This window comes from Rattus rattus, chromosome 6 (genome assembly GCF_011064425.1).
Source record: "Rattus rattus isolate New Zealand chromosome 6, Rrattus_CSIRO_v1, whole genome shotgun sequence".
Classification (NCBI taxonomy): domain Eukaryota; kingdom Metazoa; phylum Chordata; class Mammalia; order Rodentia; family Muridae; genus Rattus; species Rattus rattus.
Genome location: NC_046159.1, coordinates 141,910,862 through 141,929,959, shown reverse-complemented (window position 1 = coordinate 141,929,959; position 19,098 = coordinate 141,910,862).

Below are 19,098 nucleotides of genomic sequence, written 5' to 3'. Positions count from 1 at the left end.
ATATCTGTTTACGACTAATGGACTCAGTGATAAATATTCTACAGTGATGGGTATACAGACAACAGCCATGATTGAAACATTAAATGATAGAACTCCATGTCCTACTACCTGTTCTGATTCATTGTTCACAGGGCTAGTTTTTTGGGCCTGGTATAGTAATCACAATTGTTTGATTTAATGATTCACACGGTTGTATCAAGTATGGTGTTTTCAAGTCCTTTACCTTATCTTCCAGCCAATATGTACCTCCCATGATTTTTTCAACAATGGTCCCTGAACCTTATAGGATCTGCAAATATCTGGTTTAGGCTTGGCCATCAACTGTCACCTATTCTCAGAATCTTGGGCATCCGTAAACACCCACCATTTACTGTAAAGAGGAGCTTCTCTGATGAACGCTGGTGAAGCTTCAGTGTTGTATTCAAGCATAACTATTTAAAAGACAGTTTGATGATACGTCAGTTTAGTTAAACAGCAGTAATAGGACACAGCATTTAATTTATGATAAAAAAAACACATACTCTCTTTTAAAGTATCAGAAGCAAAATTGCCATCTGAATAAATATAGAGGAATCAAAGATTACTAGAATGGGCATTGATTCAGAACAAAAGGACTTCTGTAATTCAAATGTTAATGGCAGTAGGTTACATTGTAATTAAATCACAGCTCCTAGAAGCCTCACTATCTATTGCCTAATATTTTCTACATCCACTCACAGCAGGAGCTTAGCATGGTTATTAGCACTAACGAGCTGAAAACCATTGGCTAAGGTTGCTACACCACAGTCCACGAGTCTCTGTCAACTCCAAAGCTATCTCCTTGGTAAACATATTATCTTCATTCTCCCACTTTTTGTACCAAGAAATGCACTATTTCTTAGATATGTTACTGTAGACTGTAACCTGTGTATCTGTTTCTATGCCTATGAAATGTTGAGTACCTTAACATCAACCATCTGACTGAAGATTAGAGATAAAATACAAGCTACAATTTACATTCTCATGTAATATGTGTTACCAAGAGGAAACATCCATGCAAATGTTATACCTGAGTATAACATTTAATTTTCATTGTTAACTATCTAGATTTTAAATCCTCTAGGAGACCCACACTTCTAGGTGTGTATTTTGATGGTGTTTCCACAAAAGACTGAGTAACGAAGACCAACCAATAATTGCATATGGCAAATCTGCTGGGCTAGGGTCCTAAACTAAGCAAACCCAAGAAAACAAACTGAGTACTAATATTTATCTCTCTCTGTTGTGAATGCAATGTGACTAGCTACTTCACATTTAGAGCTGTTGTAACTATTACTATCTCTAAAACTCTCTGAAATCCACACGTAAATTTTTACACTACTACATGAGAGACTAACTATACAGGTCTCTGCAATCAGTTTAATGTGTTTAGATAGACATATGCGTCAATATGATAGTCTTAATATGACAATACTTCCTAGCTTTTCTTTACACAATTTTAAAATCCCTGAAAATGTACCTTTATTTATTTAAATATTTATTGTCCTTTGTTACAATTATACTGCAAAGCGTTATCAGTATTATAACTGTAGGGTATAGTCTGAAAAAAAATGCTTTGTCCAGAGAATCACATTTTTATTGAAAAAGAAAATGTTCAATATTGTCAATTTAACAAATCTAAAATCACATAGGAGTCAAGTCTTCAGACACATCTCTGAGGAATTATTTAGATTAGGTTAATTGAATTGGGAGAACCCATATTAACTGTCTTTAGTGTTAGGTTTCTAATTAATGGTTTAATAATTCTACTTATAGGTTTCACATAAATGACAAAATACATTGATTTTCATTTTTCTACATTTTTATACATCTTTTAAATCTTATTACTCTATTGTCTTATTTAGGATTTTATTGCTGTGAATAGACACCGGGACTAAGGCAACTCTCATAAGGACATTTGATTGGGGCTGGCTTACAGGTTCAGAGGTTCAATCAGTTATCATCAAGGCAGGAGCATGGCAACATTCAAGCAGGCATGTTGCAGGAGAAGCTGAGAGTTCTACATTTTCATCTGAAGTCTGCTATCAAAATACTGACTTCCAGGCAGTTAAGATGAGTGTCTTGAAGCTCATACCCATAGTGAAATGCCTACTCCAACAAGACCACACCTACTCCAATAATACCGTACCTACTCCAACAGGGCCATACCCTCTAATAGTGCCACTTTCTGCATCGATCATATACAAACCGTCACATATATATTGAATAACATTTTAATTTCTTTAATTCCTTATTGGTATAATGAAATACCATAATACTTCTGACTACTCAAACACCTAAGTGTGGTAATAACAAATTTCTTTTCACATTATACAAATAGTCATCACTACAGGCTGCTTAAAATAATTTATGAGCACATTTTCAAAAAGTGGTATGCAATATTTACTATTTTCACTATTATTCTGTCATTTTGTAGGTGGTTATTCTGGTATGGTGTGATTATAGTTCTATGACATTAGAAGCTTACCTGAATGAATCCTTGGAATATCATAAAAATATACTTTCTTTTTTTTCTTTTTTCTTTTTTTCGGAGCTGGGGACCGAACCCAGGGCCTTGTGCTCGCTAGACAAGCGCTCTACCGCTGAGCTAAACCCCCAACCCCAAAAATATACTTTCAATGGTAAAATGAAATCTTTCTCTATATGAGTCTAAGGTTCATTTCTTATAGTCTTACACTGAGGACCATGCTATCTATATGTTCACATCTTGTACTTGAATTTTAAGATGTGTTTTCTTCTTTTATGAAAAAATATACTGCAAATTTGATTAAGGATTGAATTGAAACTTTACACCACTTTGGGACAGTGACTAATTTCCCTGTGTTGATTCTAAAGCTACATGAGCAAGAGAGGTTCTTCTGTTTTCAATGCCTTCAATTATTTCATTCACTATTGTAAAATTTTCACCATAGAGCTCTTTCCTTTCCTTGGCTACTTATATTTCAAGGGTGTGTGTATGTGTGTCTGTGTGTGTGTTTGTGTTTTTGTTCTCTTTCTTATTCTTGATTATTTGAATGAGATTATTTCTCTAACTTATTTTTCAATATGTCCTATCCCAGCTCCTTCTTCTTATATGACTGTGTTACCCCACCCAACAACCCACCTCTTCCCATCTCCCTGCCTTGACATTCCCTACATTGGAGTGGGTCCACCTTGGAGGACCAAAGGATTCTCCTTCCATTGGTGCCCAACAAGGCCATCATCTGTTACATATGCCCCTGGAGACATGGGTCTAACCATGTGTAGTCTTTGGGTAGTGGTTTAGCCCCTGGGAGCTCTGGTTGGTTGGTATTGTTGTTCTTATGGGGTTGCAAGCTCTTTCAGCTCCTTCAATCCTTTCTTTAACTCCTCAATGGGGACTCTGTTCTTGAGTTCAATGTTTGGCTGCTAGCATTCACATTTGTATTTGTCATACTCTGGCAGAGTCTCTCAGGAGACAGCTATATCAGGCTCCTGTCAACATGCACTCAACATGCATTCAACATGGCATCAGCAATATTGTCTGGGTTTGGTGACTATATATGTGGGCTAGATCCTCAGGTGAGGAAGGCTCTGAATGGCCATTCCTTGAGTATCTGCTCCAAACATTGTCTCCATATCTCCTGCTATGAATGTTCTCCTTCTAAGAAGGGCTTAAGCATCTGTTTTCTATGGTATCTTCTACATTGGAGAATTTCTCTTCTGTCTCTTGTATTCTGTTGTTGATGCTTGCATCTATGACTCCTGATCTCTTCCCTGGGTTTTCAATCTCCAACATTGTTTCCTTTTGATTTCTTTATTGTTTCTACTTCCATTTTTTACATTCTGAATAGATTTGTTCAATTACTCACCTGTTTGGTTTCCTGTATTTCTCTAAGGGATTTATTAGTTTCATCTTTAAGGACTTCTACCTGATTACCTGTGTTTTCCTATATTTCTTTAAGGAGGTTATGTAATTCTTAAAGTCTTCTATCATCTTCATGAGATCGAATTTTAGATCTCAATTTTATTTTTCCTGTGTGTTGAAGTATTCAGGGGTTGCTGTGGCAGGAGAACTGTGTTTTCATGCTGCCAAGTAATATGGGTTTCTGATGCTTATATTCTCATGCTTACCTCTTACAATCTGGGTAGCTCTGATGTTAGTTGGCTTTTCTGTTTCTGATGGGAGCTTGTCCCTCCTGTGAGCCTGTTAGCCTGTCAGCATTGGTGTATCAACACTCCTGGGGGACAAGGTTTCCCAGGGCAGGATTGTGGTGCAGAGATCTGTGGCACAGAGTCAGCTCCAGGGCACAGATATAAACAGAAAGGTTCCTGTCCCTGGCTGCATTGTGGTTCCTGGGTCCACTGGGCCCTGGGCTAGTTCCACTTGGGCCAGGTACTGGGGTGGTATTGGTGGTCTAATTTGTGTGCTTTCAGTGTGTAAGCATTCCTGGGCGACAAGGTTTTTTGGGGGGTAGGATTGGGGTGCAGAGGGCTGTGGCACAGGGTCAGCTCCTACCAGCAGATAATTTCAATTTATTGTCTCCAACATATATAGTATTGTTTATAAATTTGCAATGTATACAAATATGTTCATTATGCTCCTAGTCTATCAAGAGTTTTATCATAAAAGGATATTGAGTTTTCACCAGTATTTGCTGAATCTTTTGAGATTAGTGTTTGATATGTGCAGGTAAGGCCATTTATTTTTATAAATTACATTCATTGAGTTACATTCTTTGAAATATCTTAGCATCTGTAGACTGAAGTTAATTTGGTCAGGATAAATGGTCTTTCTGATGTGATCTTGGCTTCAATTTGTAAGTACTTTATTGAGGATTTTTGCATCCACATTCATCAGAGAGATTATTTTCTAATTATCCTTGTTGTTTCTGTTTTGATTTATAGCTATAATGCTTGCTTCAGGGAAATAATTTGGAAGTATTCCTATCTTTCATATAAATGCAATACTCTGAGAAGAATAGATTTAAGTTCTTTAAAGTTTTGATGAAATTCTGCACCAAATATTTATATTGGATCTTAGCTAATAAGGAGATGGTTTATTACTATTTCAATATTTGTTTGAATTTTCATATTGAAAACTCAATATTGAAATACTGAATTTCAATATTACTCCTTTGTTATTTAGTTGGTTGCTGGTCTGTTAAATTATTTATTGTAGAAGTTTCTTCCTCTCAGGCCCATGCTCTGAGATATAAGACACAGATTCAAAATATATATTTATAAATACCTTAGCCATTTAATTAGACTCTTTTCTGAAGAGATCATAACCTAAAATAAATCATGTATTGTAATCTGCATTTTGCCACATGGTTGGTTACCTGGGCTCAGGTACCATACTCATGTCTTGTCAAATTTTCTCAGGTAAATCTTTCATCTGGCACTATCCCAGAATCCCTTCTGCCTCCACAATGTTCCACCTATTTCTTGTCTGATCTATAAAACACCAGATATATTATTGACAGGTGCCACATCCATGCAGATACAAGATATTCTTTCTACAGAACATCCCAGTTTTAGTTTAGTTGATAGATAATATGCTATAAGAAATCTTCCATTTCTTATTGATTTTCCAATAGTCAAGATTATATAATCTAAAAATATTTTTGTTTTAGATATAATTTGAGCATTTCTTTTTAATAGTACATGCAATCTATTCCAATCATAGTTTCTCTCCCTAACCTCTTCCCAGGCCCTTTTTATCTCCCTACTCCCTACTGATCCTCTTCCATACTTTCTTTCTCTCTGTGTGTGGATAAAACAAACAAATCAAAAAACAAAAAACAAAAAAACAAAACAAAACAAAACAAAAAACAAAGAACAAACAAATCAGAATAAAACTAAATAAATAAAACATCAGAAATCAAAAGAAATATACATACTAAACAAAATATACAAAAATGAGCATATAGGACTCAAGCTGCAGGAATGCTGTGGTCTAGACTCCACCTGGATCTGAAGGGACCCGGTCAAACAGCTCCCTGCACCCAAATCCCATGGGAGGGAGAGCTAGACCTTCAGAGGGGCAGACACACCTGGGAAGCCAGAGGAGACTACTCTCTGCCACATTTCTGACTCTAGAGGAAAATGTCTAGGGCCATTTGGGGCCCCTGTGCACAGGGTCCCAAGAGAAGGCGGGGCAGGCCCTTCTGGTTGCTGCCCTCATGGAGAGCTGAAATCCGGTTCTAAGGAGCGACTTCAGGCCTGAGACCAGAGGTAAGACCAACTTTTCTGCTCCACGTGACCTGCCAGGTGGACTCAGGACACAAAAAGGCAAAATTCCTCTGGGCACTGGGCACTTCCGGTTTCTAGCTGGGGCCTGAACCTCACTGATCCCGGCCCAAAGCTCCCTGCTCCCAAACCCCATGGGAGAGAGACCTCTTTGCCCAGACAGGTTGAGACTCCTGAGACTGCAGGGAAGGAGAGACTTCTAGTACTGCCCACCTTTGCCCACATCCCTGGCCTAAGAGGAAACTGTATAAGACCTCTGGGAACAGGAAGATAGGGGCACTCAAGCTGCAGGAACACTGCGGTCCAGATGCCACCCGGATCTGAAGGGACCCAGTCATACAGCTCCCTGCACCCAAATTCCATGGGAGGAAGAGCTAGACCTTCAGAGGAGCAGATACGCCTGGGAAGCCAGAGGAGACTACTCTCTGCCCCCAAGACAGAATCGCCTAGTGCCAGTTGTGCCCCCTGGGTGCAAAGACCTAGGAGCAATCAGGGGCAGTACCCTTTTGATTCCTGCCCATGCTCAGAGCTGAAAGACAATAACCAGGAGTGCCTATACACCTGAGATCAGAGGTAAGACCCACTTTTCTGCTCCAAGTGACCTGCCTGGTGGATTCAGGGCACACAGAGGCAGAAGTCCTCTGGGACAGGGCATTTCCTGTTTCTGGCTGTGCCTGGAACTGAACTGATACCATCCCACAGTTCCCTGGACCCAAATCCCAAGAGAAAGAGAGCTGAACACCCAGAAGCGCAGACCATCCTGAGACCACAGGACAGACAGCCACTTCTGCCAATCTCTGGCAACAACCCTGGTCCAAGAGGAAACTGCATAGTGCCTCTGGAAACAGGACCATAGGAAGAGTCAGATGCTGCTACCTGCAGTTCTGATCTGTGCCTAGAACTGAACTTAACTGAACTGAACTGGTCAAACAGCTCCCTGACCCCAAATCCTGTGGGGGAGAGAGTTGGACCCTCAGAAGTGCAAACACTACTGAGAAATCAGAGGAGAATACCCTCTGCCCACATTCCTGACCAAGAGGGAATCGCCTAGTGCCAGCTGTGCCCACTGGATACAAGGACCTAAGAGCAGTCAGGAACAGGACCTGTCCCATTCCTGCCTGCACCAAGAGCTGAAAGACAATCACCAGGAGTGCCTACACACCTGAGAGTAGAGCACCTGTTCCCAGAAACGGCTGAAAGAAAACGTGAAAATGGTTCTATAGGAGTGCTGACACAGACTACAGGACGGTCAAGCCACTGTCAGAAACAGCAAGATAGGCTAGCACCAGAGACAACCTGATGATGAGAGGCAAGCACAGGTACCTAAGCAACAGAAAACAAGACTACTTGGCATCATCAGAGCCCAGTTCTCCAACCAAAGAAAATAATGGATATCCAAGCACTGCAGAAAAGCAAGATTTAGATCGAAAAATCACATTTTATGATAATGATGGAGGACTTTAAGAAGGACCTACATAACTCCCTTAAAGAAATTCAGGACAACACAAGTAAACAAGCAGAAGCAATTAAAGAGAAAACACAAAAATCCCTGAAGGAATTATAGGAAAACACAACCAAACAGGTAAAGGAATTGACTAAAATCATCCACTAGAGAACTATTTAACCTGATAAACAACTTCAGCAAAGTGGCTGGGTATGAAATTAACTCAAACAAATCAGTAGCCTTCTTCTATTCAAAGGATAAACAGACTGAGAAAGAAATTAGGGAAATGACACCCTTCACAATGGTCCCAAATAATATAAAATATTTTGGTGTGACTTTAACCAAGCAAGTGAAAGATCTTCATGACAAGAACACAAATCTCTGAAGAAAGTAGTTGAAGATCTCAGAAGATGGAAACATCTCCCATGCTCATGGATTGACAGGATTAATATAGTAAAAGTGGCCATTTTGTCAAAAGCAATCTACAGATTCAATGCAATCCCCATCATAATTCCAACGCAATTTTTCACAGAGTTAAAAAGAGCAATTTGCAAATTCATTTGGAATAACAAAAACCCTGGAGAGCAAAAACTACACTCAACAATAAAAGAACTTCTGGGGGAGTCACCATCCCTGACTTCAAACAGTATTACAGAGCAATAGTCATAAAAACTGTATGGTATTGGTACAGGAACAGGCAGATAGGTTAGTGGAACAGAACTGAAGACCCAGAAATGAACCCATACACCTAAGGTCACTTTGTCTTTGACAAAGGAGCTAAAACTATCCAAATGAAAAAAGATGGCATTTTCAACAAATGGTGCTGGTTGAATTGGAGGTCAGCATGTACAAGAATGCAAATTGATCCGTTCTTATCACCCTATACAAAGGTGAAGTTCCAGAGGATCAAGGACCTCCACATCAAACCAGATACACTCAAACTAATAGAAAAAAAAATGTGGGGAAGAGTGTCGAACACCTGGGCACTGGGGAAAATTTTCCGAACAAAACACCAATGGCTTATGGTCTAAGGTCAATAATAGAAAACTGGGACCTCATAAAACTGCAAAGCTTCTGTAAGGCAAAGAACACTGTCATTAAGACAAAATGGCAACCAACAGACTGGGAAAAGATCTTTACCAATCCTATATCTGATAGAGAGTTAATATCCAAAATGTACAAAGAAGTTAGACTCAAGAGAGCCAAATAACCCTATTAAAAATGGAGTACATAGCTAAACAAATAATTCTCCGCTAAGGAATATCGAATGGCTGAGAAGTACCTAAAGAAAAGTTCAAAATTCTTATTCATCAGGGACATGCAAATCAAAACAACCCTGAGATTCCACGTCACACCAGTCAGAGTGGCTAAGATAAAAACTCAGGTGATAGCAGAAGCTCGGGAGGAACAATCCTCCATTGTTGGTGGGATGGCAAACCACTCTGATAATCAGTCTGGAGGTTCCTCAGAAAATTTGACATTCTACTAACTGAGGACCTAGCTATACCTCTCCTGGGCATATACCCAAAAGATGCTCTAATATACAACAAAAACTCCACTATGCTCCACTATGTTCATAGCAGCCTTATTTATTATAGCCAGAAGCTGGGTAAAACCCAGATACCTGTCAACAGAGGAATGGATTCAAAAAATGTGGTACACCTACAAAAAGGACTACTACCCAGTTATAAAAAACAAGGGCTTCAGGCTGGGGATTTAGCTCAGGGGGAGAGCGCTGGCCTAGGAAGCGCAAGGCCCTGGGTTCGGCCCCCAGCTCCGAAAAAAAAAAAAAAAAAAAAAGAACCAAAAACAATGGCTTCATGAAATTCATAGGCAAATGGAATGAACTAGAAAATATCATCCTGAGTGAGGTTACTCAATCACAGAAAAACATGCATGGCATTCACTCATTAATAAGTGGATATTAGCCCAAAAGATCAAATTACCCAAGATGCCATCCACAGACCACAGGAAGCTCAAAAAAAAAGGATGGCCAAAATACAGATGCTTCTACTCCTTGTTAAAGTGGGAACAAAAATATTCATATGAGGGACTATTGAGGCAAAGTTTGGAGCAGAGAATGAAGGGATGGCCATTCAGAGCATGCCCCACATGTCGTATCTATCTATCTACCTATCCTATCTATCTATCTATCTATCTATCTATCTATCTATCTATCGCCACCATATATATACACATATATGTATATACATATATGCACACAGCTACCAAAACTAGTTAAGATTGATGAAGCTAAAAAGTGCATGCTGAAAGGGACTGGATATAGATCTTTCCTGAGGGACACAACCAGAGCATGTCAAATACAGAGGTGAATGCCAGCAGCAAACCACTGAACTGAGAGTGGGACCCCCTTGGGGGAAATTAGAGAAAGGATTGAAAGAGCTGACAGGGCTTGCAATGCCATAAGAAAATCAGTGCCAACCAACCAGAGCTTCCAGGGACTAAACCACTACCCAAAGACTACATGGACTGACCCAGGGCTCCAACTGCATATATAGCAGAGAATAGCCTTGTTGGGGAAGCCCTTGATCCTGCCAACTTTGGACCCCCAGTGCAAGGGAATGTTGGGGAGCGGTAAGGAAGATTAACTGGGGGACACTCTTATGGGGGAGTGACTAAGGGACATATGGACAGGAAACCTGGAAAGGAAATAACATTTGAAATAGTAATAAAGGAATATATCTAATAAAAGAAAACAAACTGGAGTTCAATCTAATAAGAAAGCAGTTGGCCACACCTTTAACAGTAATGTAATTCTTTTGTGGGTATTTGCATTGAATATTTAGGTGTGGGTGTTTCTTTTGAAATACTAAGTGACTGGAGAACAGAAAAGATGTTTGAGAGAACCTCTAAAAGAAAATCACACAGATTGAGGTAATAAAAGGGTTAATAATGAAACATGTTTAAATGTAGTAAGAATAAAGGGGAGGGTAAAAGGGGAGTACGATGAGAAATGATCAACACTAAATTCCTTTCAAAATGCCATATGGGTACCTAATACTGTAGAGGTTTCCATAAATATATATATATATATATATATATGTAAAAAGAGCTACATGGAATTATGCTGAAATAAATTAGGGCTATATCCCAACTAGGTACCATATAGTAACAAATAAAAACCCTGTAGTATGAATTGGTTTACCTCTTTCTAGCCAACAATGTCCCATAGACCACCAAATATTACAGGGTATTGTCTTTCCTCCTTGTTAGCCTCCAAAACTTGGTAGCCAGGCCCCACTGCTGAAGACGGTGTATTCTTGATTCAAAACCAGGTCATGTCAAGTTGCTACTGACATAAGTTTCAAACCTATTTGCTATATTTTCAAGTGTCTGAAAGTTGCTGAAGACAACATATTTTTGAGTCAAAACATGGTAAAATCAAGTTGTTAGAAATCTGTAAACTTCAAATCTATTGGCTAGTTTTCAAAGTTTCTGCAAGTGTTATGAATGTCACCAGAAGAGGAAGAAATGTTTAGTTTTATTGAATTCCAAATTCTTTGAAAAAATATATATATGTCCACTGATACAATAGTGGTGTGAGTGTTATTGAAGCAGCCGACAATTTTACAATTGAATTTAAGAAAAACTTCCTGAGATGAAACTCAAGCCTGACATCATTTCAGGGCCAAGAACCTGTGAACAGTTAGGTCATAGTACCTAAAGGAAAACCTAATATCACTAAGCTAAACAGACATATAAAAAGGAGGAGGAGCAGGGGGAGGAGGAGGAGGAGGAAGAGGAGGAGTTGGAGGAAGAGGAGGAGTTGGAGGAAGAGAAGGAGGAGGAAGAGGAGGAGGAGGAGGAAGAGGAGGAGGAGGAAGAGGAGGAGGAGGGAGAAAAGAAGAAATAGCCTAATGACTGAGTTGCATCCCTTGAAAGAGGAATTTCATCTGGCAGTTCATAGCAAGTAACACAGAGACTCACTATTGCTCAATGTAGAGAATAAGAGTCAACAGTAAAATGAATGTCTTTATAACATCTCTCTTCTCAAGAGACCACCACTGAAGAGGTTATTGAAAGATTATAATACCTAGAGGTGCAGAATGAGTATAAAGAAACAGTGTCTTCTGAATACAAAAGGGCAATTGCACATATGAATTCACAATAATTGTGTCAGTGTGTACAAGGTACAATTGCCACTTTTATTTCCTCAGATGAAATAATGAGATTGGAATACATGGCTTGGGCTGAGCTCAGAGTATTTTTTTCTCAGTTCTAACTTTTCCTAGGCCTAGTCCTGGAAGTTTTTATCCTCCATGTAATTTAATCTTCCAAACAATCTTCTGACTGATTCACAGCTTTTCTTGGATTCTGACTGAATTCTGCCTGACCTCATACTAATTTTTGCAATTTGTTGTTATCTTCTGACTCTTTCTCATTCTCTGGTTAATACTGACTTCACTTATGTCTAGCTTGTTCTCTCTGTAATCTGTCTTTGTAAAGATGTCATTTGCATATACTACACAGCATACCACCTTCCTTTTTTATCTCTTATTCTCTATTCTTCTGATGTTTTCTTGTGAATTTGGCTTATTCTGTATCTGATACATTCTCTCAACTCTTTGTCTGATTTATCACTTTGTCTGTCTGTCAATTAGATATCACTTTCAAACATGGATACTACTTTCTACAAACTAACCTTACCTTCATTTTTAGGAATTAAATGTATGTACTAAGAATGTGACTCTATTTTAGCCACATCATACTAGAATCCAGGGTGTATGTGAGTTCTGTCCAGATCATATCTTTTGATGTGATCCCTTGCCACAGCAGCCATGTTGTTGAAATAAAATTGCTCTGTCAATCCTACAGAATCTCAAGTCTGGCAAAACCTAGATATTGAATGTTGTAGATTTCTGTTTATTGCTTATATAGTGTTAATTGTGCTCCCAAATTTCATGATAATTTTCAAATCTGCATGAGAGACACTGATGTTCCCTTTCTGCAGCTGGTTCTAATTGGTAAATAAAGTTTCCAGTGGCCAATGACTGGGCAGGGAGACAGAGGCAGGACTTTGAAGTTCTTGTGGAAGGAATGCAAGGAAGGGAGAATTGACAATGCTGGGGAGGAAAATGTCCGAGTCTGAAACATGTAGAGACAATGCAAAGATGTGAGTTGGGGTTCATGTCCCATAAGGGTTACAGGCCTAGGTTCATGGTGGCCAGGGTAGAAAATAGGTTTTAGTAAGTATTAATTCAGGAATATCAGAGGCAAGAGTCTGTTAATCGCTGGGAGGTTTAGAAGTACCCAACCATTGAGCTGTTTAAAGCGTATTAAAATAGAAGACTCTGGGGGTTGGGGATTTAGCTCAGCGGTAGAGCACTTGCCTAGCAAGCGCAAGGCCCTGGGTTCAGTCCCCAGCTCTGAAAAAAGAAAAAAAAAAGAGAAGACTCTGTATGCATGTGTGTGTGTGTGTGTGTGTGTGTGTGTGTGTGTGTGTGTGTGTGTGTGTGTGTGTATTTCACTCATGGATCCAAAACATTTGGGCACATAACAAGGAACAAAAGCAGATTAACATAGTATATCTCAGTGGAAGTAGGGAGGCTAACTTACAGCCCCTCCATTAGTTGAAGTACAAGTAGTAAACGATAGCTGCTGGAAAAGGAGATTCAGTTTCTTTTATGAATCTGACTTTTAGTAGGTCAACCAAACTCTAGCAAAGACCCCAAAACCAAACCTTAGGAAGCACATATTGAACTTAATGAGTTTAGAACACTCAGGAGATAAGGGCAGAAATTGAGTAGGTGGCAATAATAAATCTCTCTGCAAAGAGTTGTGAAAGAATCTATCCCCATCCCTTAAGATCTTTCAGGATTTGTTTGCTTATTTGTTTTTGTATTCACACAACTCTTTGAAGATAGTCATAGTTCTTCCTATTTCTGTGTCTTGAATGTTGTCTGGGTTGTTATTATTTGGAACTATTACTAAGGAGTGAGTGATGTGGAGACAAGACATATCGTTCTGGTTTTCATATTGCTTATGTTTGTGCAATGGGATCTGGAAAACTGGTGGTATTAGATGGGGCTTTTTCTATAAATTTTTGGCTATTCTGTGTTGAATGAGTGTACAAGTCTAGATTCACTGTTTGACTTAGCTGGTATGAAATCAACTATGAAATATTTAAATCTCAATCTTTTGCATATATAGGAACATAGATATTTAATTAAGTTGCTTGTTATGTATTTTGTATAAAGTATTGGCTAATAACCTAGGCCTTGTATGTTCCTATTTGATCAAGGATAGCAACTCGAAGATGAAGGAAGAAGAAGGAATGCAGTTTTTTTAGAGAGACATGAGAGGGACAAATTGGGAAAAGAAGCAATGACATTATATGGCCTTGTGCAATGGTTATAGGTTCATGAAAGTGCAGTAGGTAAAAGTTTTGAGTATCCTTAGGGCAAGGGTCTAAGATCCAATAGCAGAAGCACCTACTAAGTGTCATACCTGCTGGAGGGTCCCTGGAAGATTGTGCATAGTTTGAGAGAGTCCAGAAGTCAAAGGCTTCTGAGACCTCATGTGAAAATTCATTGGTCAATATCCTTATTTTGGAGACAGAGTCTCTCTGAGCCTAGAATGTCACAAGTTAGCTAGGTATGACAGCCTGTGACACTTCCCAGAGGTGTGATCATCAGGGCATGCCATCAATCCTTTTACCACAGTCATCCTTTAAAATGTAAGTTCAGGAGATAAGTATATCTCAGCTCCTAGAAGTTACAAAGAAAGAACTTTACTGACTTCATCCATCTGCCCAATCCCAAATCTGAGGCATTTAGAACTTCATTGTCCTCCCATATCTATATACCCATTTCTAGGCTAAATATTATTTTTTTAGCAAGAAATCTCTTTTACTCTTATTTTCTAGATTTTGAAAGCAAATAGAACTTTTCCTAGATTCTGCTTTGTGATTTTATCTCCTTTGCCAGAGAGAGGGCACTGACCTCCGATGGAGGCATCTTTGAATTTTTGACTTAAAAAATCCTTTTACTTAAATCCTTGACCAAAATTAGTGATTGCTGAACTTCTCATTTTAATTTATCAGTTATATACCCTTTATTTCTACAGATTTGCTTTCAAGCTCTTCCTCTTTCATTCTTTCTTTCTACTACATAAATATACTAAGCAAAATGCACCATTATTTAAACTTCCTAACTTCAACTGTCCAAATATCAGTGGTTATGGATACAGTGATGCTGACACAATATTTGATTCAGTACAAAATTTTAAACTATGGTTCATTCAATAGAAATTGAATACATAAAAAAAATATTAATTTTAATCCATTTAATTGTCCATTGTTTTTGCTCTTAAAGCTAATCTTATTATCCAATATTTTACCAAGACTTGACTTCTGTGTTTTTAATATAAGTTCTTAGATGAAATAGCTTATAATTTCAAATAATACAGTCATCAAACCAAAGATGTTTTGATATTTTCAATAAATTAAAACACAACTGTAGAATCTAAATGTAAATCTTAGTTAATAACTACAACCCAAAAGAGGAAGTGTTTTAAAATTTTATATTCTTCTGATGCTTCATACATAAATATAATTCATTTAGATCATATCTACTCTACTTACCTGCTCCAACTCCTCTTGAACCTCTTCATAGTCTTCCCAAATTTAACACAGCAACTTCTTTTCTCTCTCCCGTTTGTTCTTCCTCCTCTTCTTCTTTTCTACAAATTATTGAACAAAATCAGTGATATTATGTTGGTTATATTTATGTCAACTTGACACAAACTATAATCATTTGAGAGGAGGAAATCTTGATTGAGACAATATTTCCATAAGATTGAGCTGTCATCTGTCCTGTAGAGCATTTTCTTAATTAATAATTGATGGAGTACATCCCATTTTTAGTAGTGTCATCCCTGGGCTCATGGTCCTGAATTCTATAAGAAAGCAGGCTGAGCAAGCTATGTGGAGCAAGATAGTGTCAATATCGTCGCTCTACTGCCTCTGCATCAGCTTCTGCCTCCAGGTTTCTGGCCTGTTTAAGTTTCTGTACTGGTTTCCTTCAGTGATGAATTACCACATAGAAGTATAGGTGTAATAAACACTTTCCTTTCCAACTTGCTTATTGGTTATAGTGTTTCATCACAGTAATAGAAACATTAACTATGATAGATGCCAATTTCTGTGCTTCTAGTCCCATTCAATGAAACATGGGAAATTACCCCATGAGACACAGTGATAAAAAAAATTAACATTGTCAGTTTATGCTTCAGAAGTCATCACCTGCCCAACGTACAACCATTAGTGGTAGGATCTCATGGGTTTTTCTCTCTATCCATGTTGGAGAATTGTATGTCTTGAACTGGTTCTGATGCTGTGCAGATGACCAGAAAGACCATAATTTATGAATACAACAATCATGGCATGCCCAGAAGATACTTTTTTACCTCAGTACTTTAGAAGATCTTGCTCTTATAGTTTTTCTGTCCTATTTTCAGTGATCTTTCCCAAATCTTAATAGAAAATAGTGTAATAAGGATTTTCTGTTTGGTACTAACCACTCCACAGTCACTTATTCTCCACATTTTCACATACTGTGAGTGTCTTTATGAACTTTCATCTGCTCCATCAGGAAGTTTTGCTAATGTATCCTTACATTAATCTATGTGTGTAAGGATAAATACCTTGAAGGCGATTTGATATTATGCACATTTGACAAAAGAAGAGTAGCATATTCTCTCCAAACCTATGTCCTCAAACTCATTCCAGCCATGGCATGGTATCCTTGTTTACATGTTTACTTTAACAGAAGTGCATTTTATCTTATGAAGTGGATGCAATACGTATTAGAAAATTATTGGTCATCCTCATAAAATCCATGCCACTGTTATACCAAGTATCATAGCTCACCATGCCAGTCTCTATTGTAGTTTACCCATTTCACAGCTAGGTAAGACTATTAATGACTTTTTTCCTCTTCTGGCCAAGGATATTACCATCAATTCTGGTGGGAAGCCAAGAGCCATAGCAATAGCCCCTATTGTATTAGTATAAGTTGTAAGAAAATGTGTAATAATAAATAAATATAAAAAATAAATAAATAATAAAAATTAAATTATGAACTTAAAATAAAATGGATAAAATTTACAATTATTATATCAAGTAGTATACCACAGTGTACCTTGGAATTAGAAAGATAAATAAAAAATAAATACTTATTAAAATCTCATAGAAGCAATGTAAATGAGGACACAAACTAAGACATGACAAAACTTAAAAAAATGTCTTCTCTGATCAAAAAGCATTATTCAATTCAGATCACTAAATGTCTTCTCGGTGTGACTTATATCTAACAGTTTGGAAGATTAAGTGTCTTCTCCTAAAGGAAAGGGCTTACTCTTTTCACAATGTGCCTATCCTATGAACTAATTTAGAGCCTTCATCACAATAAAATAAGATCAATGTTGGAAATCAGGGTGTGTACTATTAAACGTTTGCATATGTGATCTTAATGTTTCTAAAAACAAAGATGATGATTTAATCAACCCTGTTCACTCATATTTAGGTTTCAATTTATTTATTAATTAATTTGGTTCATATTATTTATTAACACAAACAACCACAAAACAACAGATAAAGCTGGTGAATTAATGCAGAAAGTAGAGGAGAGTTTTGCACACTAGTATTCAATGAACACATTTTTTTTCCTTGCTAAAAACAGAACCACCTGTCTTCTGCCCTTGGTCTCTATGATAATGAGAGAATGAATGCAGTTGCCAGAGTAATAAGCCTTAATTAGACTAATGAGATGACTCAACAGGTAAACACACTTGCTACCAAGCCTATAGCCTCAAGTTGTATATGCAGTGTGATGGTGTAAAGAATTATGGAACCCATAGCCTCAAGCGTTTGAATATGTGGCTGATAGGGAGTGGCACTATTAGGAGAGGGGGCCTTGTTAAAGGAAATGTGTCATTGTGTGATGGGCTTCGAAATCTCATATATGTTCAAGCCACATCCAATGACACTTTGTCCTGCTGCCTATGGATCAAGGCATAGTACTCTTAGCTCCTCTAGTATGCCTGTTATACTGACATGTTTCTCACCATACTGAAAATACACCAAAATCCTAAAATTGTAAGCCAGGCCCAATTAAATGTTTCCCTTTATAAGACTTTCTGGGGTCATGTCTCTTCACAGCAATGAAACACAAGACATTCAGAACTCACATGGTAGAAGAAGAAATACAAATTGTAGCAGCCATATTTTTAATAAATAGCCAGAAACTGGAAAGAACCCAGATGTCCCTCAACAGGGGAATGGATATAGAAAATGTGATACATTTGCACAATGGAGTACTACTCAGCTATTAAAAACAATGACTTTATGAAATTCACAGGCAAATGGTTGTAACTAGAAAATATCATCCTGAGTGAGGTAACCCAGTCACAAAAGAACACAAATGGTATATATGTACTCACAGATAAGTGGATATTAGACAAAAAGCTCACAATGCTCATGACATTACTCAAAGTCCATATGAAGCTCAAGAAGAAGAAAGACAAAAGTGTGGATGCTTCGGTTCTTCTTAGAAGAAAGAACAAAATACTCACAGGAGGTAGAGAGTAGGAAGGACTTGGGAGGAAGAAAGAGGGGGGATGGGGAAAGGAGGAAAATGTGTATGGGAGGAAATGAGTGTAATATACAGAGGGTCGGGAAATTAGAAAAAGGTGTGTATTAGTGGGGAATAGAGAACTGGGGGTAGCCACCAGGTAGTCCCAGATGCCAGGAAAGCAAGAGGCTCCCAGGACCTAATGGGAATGACATTAGCTGAAATTGCCCAACAAAGGGAAGAGAGAACCTGTAGAGATCATATCCAGATGTCAATGAGGGTGCTGAGGGTACCTAGGAGAGAATGGGGTACAAGAGACACGAAGAAGGACACCAAGACAAGAGTCTGATCAAGGCAACAATTTTATTTTTTTCCAAGACTGAATTTATACCATAACAGGGGTAACAGAGGGAGTGGGTAAGTGTGAAACATTTCCACAGGCCAAGGACACAGTATTCGTGTGGTCAGCTGATGTCAACCGGATGTCAGAAGAGTCACAGGTTTGTCATATTATTACTCAGCAGGATGTTGGCTTTTCAGAAAGGTTACAGTTCATTACATTGGGTATCTTGACATCAAATGTATTTCTCAGCAATGTCAGAACTTTATCATGTCACTACTCATCCTGACTACCAGATTTGTATTAGTCTTTTGCAGTTGGCTGGGAATTTTCCATGAACTCAGTCATACTTAACTCTAACCATAATATTAACATCAATAATGGAGGGTTTCAAGGGCATCACTCCGAACATCCCCCCTTTCTTATAATCAAATGAAAATGTGACCAAATGGCCATGCTATCCTGGAATGAGC